Source organism: Numida meleagris, chromosome 3 (assembly GCF_002078875.1).
Source record: "Numida meleagris isolate 19003 breed g44 Domestic line chromosome 3, NumMel1.0, whole genome shotgun sequence".
NCBI classification, from domain to species: domain Eukaryota; kingdom Metazoa; phylum Chordata; class Aves; order Galliformes; family Numididae; genus Numida; species Numida meleagris.
Window position 1 is genome coordinate 43,105,156 of NC_034411.1, and position 3,325 is coordinate 43,108,480.

At 52.6% G+C, this 3,325-nt stretch overlaps 1 long non-coding RNA gene across 1 annotated transcript; it reads left to right on the plus strand.

Annotated features, from left to right (window-relative positions):
- Positions 494-2,704, plus strand: LOC110396073. Its single transcript, XR_002436776.1, has 2 exons — positions 494-758; positions 873-2,704. It is a non-coding gene; the product is annotated as an uncharacterized LOC110396073 (long non-coding RNA).

Sequence of the window (3,325 nt, forward strand, 5' to 3'; positions counted from 1 at the left end):
CAACGACCGGCACCGCTACGACGACGAGGAGTACGAAGAGGAGGAGGCGGCGGCGCCGGGCGCGGAGCCGGACGAGGGGCTGGTGCGGAAGTGCACCGAGTGGCTGCGCGGCGTGGAGAGCGCGGCCGGGCGCGAGCGCGGGGACCGGCTGGGCAGCCTGCCGCACCTGGGCGCCCGGTGAGCCGAGCCGCCGCCGGCCGCGGACAAAGGAGCGGCGCCGGCTCCCGCCCGGCGCGGGGCGCGGAGAGCGGCACCCTCCCGCCGCCTTTTTCTTTAAGACTTCCCGCTCCTTTGTAAGATGCGCGCGACTCTTTTGTATATTTGTACATTTTTATTTATTTGAATAAATGCGGTGGTTTCTGTGGTACGACGGCCTCCGTCCCTCCCTGGTGCCGTGTTCCCGGACGCCGCCCCGCGCGGAGCTGGGAGAGCGGCGGCCGCTTTGTTGGCGGCCCCGTTACCGCGCCCGCACGCCGTGCCCGGGGCCGGGGGCGGGCGGGGCCGGGGCGCGCCCCTCGTTGTTGTCTCGGGCGCCCGCCGCCGCTGCTCGGCGTCCGGGGTGGAAACGGCGACGTTTGCTGGGCTGGGCGAACGTTCTGCCAGCCGCTGCTGGAGCCCGCTCGATCGAATTTACGAAGCAAAATGAAACCCTTGAGCGCCGCGAATTGGAAATGATGGGTTTCATTGAGCCGTGAGTCGTGAGCGCCGAGCGAGGTGCGGCTGCGGTGACCCTTCCCTCAAGTAACGAGAGAGAAATGGTAAACGATAGCTGCATAAAGCGAGAGTGCGCTGCATCTGTGCAGTGTCTCATATTGATCTGGGTTTGTTCGAACGCTTTTTTTTTTTTTTTTTTTTTCCTTCTAATGCTTCAGGAATGACAGCAGAAATGGTTTAAGAATCGTTGAATGTATCGGTACGGCCACTGAAAACCTTACCCGTCTAACGCAGGTGTGAAACTGCTCTGTTCAAAGCCCGGAGGAAATAGCGTGGGGCGTGAGGATGTACGGACAGCGACTGCATTTTCGTTGAAGCAAACGTAGAGTTGTTTGCAGCGCCAGCTCTGAAGCACACGCGCCTTTGTGTCTTTTTAACCGAGTTTGCACGTGGTTGTGCTGCATCCACCAATTTCCAGCAGCGTCTGCAGGCAGCTCTGCCCTAACAATGGCACGTCTCCTGCCAAGCGTGATCTATGTCGGCTAGATGTTGGGCTGCTTCTTTCTTTCGGGTAGCAGCGAGGAGAACGGCAGCTGAGCTGGATGCGAGCCCCCCTCTCGTGCTCCCATGGGGAGTGGGAGCTTATAGAGAGCCCCCTGGGCAAACGCTGAGTGCCTTGGGGCTTCTCCGTGCTCTCTCCGAGCACGGGGAGTGTGTGGGGAGGGGATCGGGCACCAAAGCATCCAAACCCTTACTGGTGGGGCTGGGAGCCGTGCTCCTTCGCTAGATGTTAGCAGCATGATTGGTTGCTTGTAGTATTGACTGTGTTTTCTGCTCTCTTTGGATGGTGATTGATGACCTGTCAGTGTTCTTACCTGAAGTGTCCGTCTGCAGTTAAAACTCATTCATTCTGGTACCTAAAAACCTTTTGTTCCTTTGAGAAGAAGAGCACTCTGAAGTGTCAGGGTGCCTGGCACATCCCATGTCAACTCATCCCCGCCTCCCCACCATGGAACGGGTGGGGAGCACGCGTGGGGGAGGGCGGTGTGGGGCAGCTCAGCGCCTCCAGGCCTCACACTGCACACATCGGGTGCCCGCAGGAGCCTCAGCCTGAGACTCCCCGCTCACACCCCTTTTAGCAGCTGAGAGGGAGCCGTGAGCAGCTGCTGCCGTGCGTGTTTAAAGTAATCGATACTGCTTCGGGGTGGAGAGCTTCCCTTCTTCCTCTGAGTCCATCAGTGTGATTGACGACCAACAAAACCATACTCCTTGTGTCTCCTTTTCTAGAAGGCTGACGTGTGGTGCTGGGCTCTCTGCTGCTGGTGAGGGAGGTGTAGGGGATCCCTGCGCTGCTCTGATGGAACAACCTCGCCCCGTGCAACGCTCCGTTTTCTCCTTGTGGCACCAAAAAAAACAGTCCCTCTCTTCTGAGGTGCCCGGTGACAGCAGAGAGATGAGCCCCTGGATGATGAAATAAGGTCTTTTTGTTTTTCGTTAACATTTTTGATTTTTCTGAGTGTTAATAAAGATTTTTTTTAATTTTTTGAAAGATATTTGTTAAATCTAATTTTCCCCTTCTTTACAAGGTATGATGAAGACTTGAGAGTTCTGGAATGGCTTAAAGTTTTCTTGTTTTGTTTTTATAAAACTGGAGGCACGTGTTTTTGCAGTGAAGTATGGGATAAAGACCTTGGGGCATTCATTCCATGGGGGCTTACCTATTGCTTGGAGGTGCTGTTGGAACAGATCATAGAGCCATAGAATATCCTGAGCTGGAAGGCATCTGTAAGGATCATCAACTGCTACTCCTATGGAATGTTTAGGAATGATTTCCACTCCCTTACATTAGTTTTATATTGTGGTTAAGCGAACTGTTGAGTAAGGGTCACCAGATGTTCATTTTCAGCACTTTGAGGACATTATGGTTTCCTAATCTTTCTCACCATTGCACTTCTGATTGCTGATCAATGCTGAGCTTTGAACGAAACGGAAAAAGAAATGTCCCTAAATAAAAAATAAAAAATAAAACAAATGAAAGGGTTGAGTAACATTTGATTGTTGTGAATTCATTTATAAAGAGTGAAATGTCGGCCTTAACGAGCCAGCTCTGTACTTGGTATTTTATCAGCCTTCTTCAGCACTGCTGCAAGGACAGAGCTGAGCAACGAGCTGCTCCATCTGGTGCCAGTGCAGCAGCTGGTGTCTGCGATAGCTGCTTGTGATACCACATGCTGCACGTGAACCCCTCCCTCCACACGTGCTTAAGGCATCGTGCTGGTGTACACACAGCTGTAACCAAACTGGCCCCAATGTTGCTAGTGCAGAAAGCTGTGGCTGCTCCCTGTGTCATTTATAGTGTCTCGAATAAGCACGGAAGAGAGCAAACTGTGGTAATTCTGGGTATTTCAACTTTTTGTTTGTTTGTTTGTTTGTTTTTGAACATTGCCTTAATTGAACAGGTCACATGTGTCAGTGAAGTGCCAGCAGTTCTCCAGGTAAGTCTCACAGTGAGAGGATGGGGAATATTTTCAGCAATTTCCTTGTCAAGGCATCTTCTGAATGGAGAAACCAAGTGGGAACAATGCCATGCAATGAAACCTTCAATACTCGAGAGGTTAACAGAAACTATTCACAGCTTGAAGGAGGAGCAGGTGAAGGCAAAGCCTCAGAG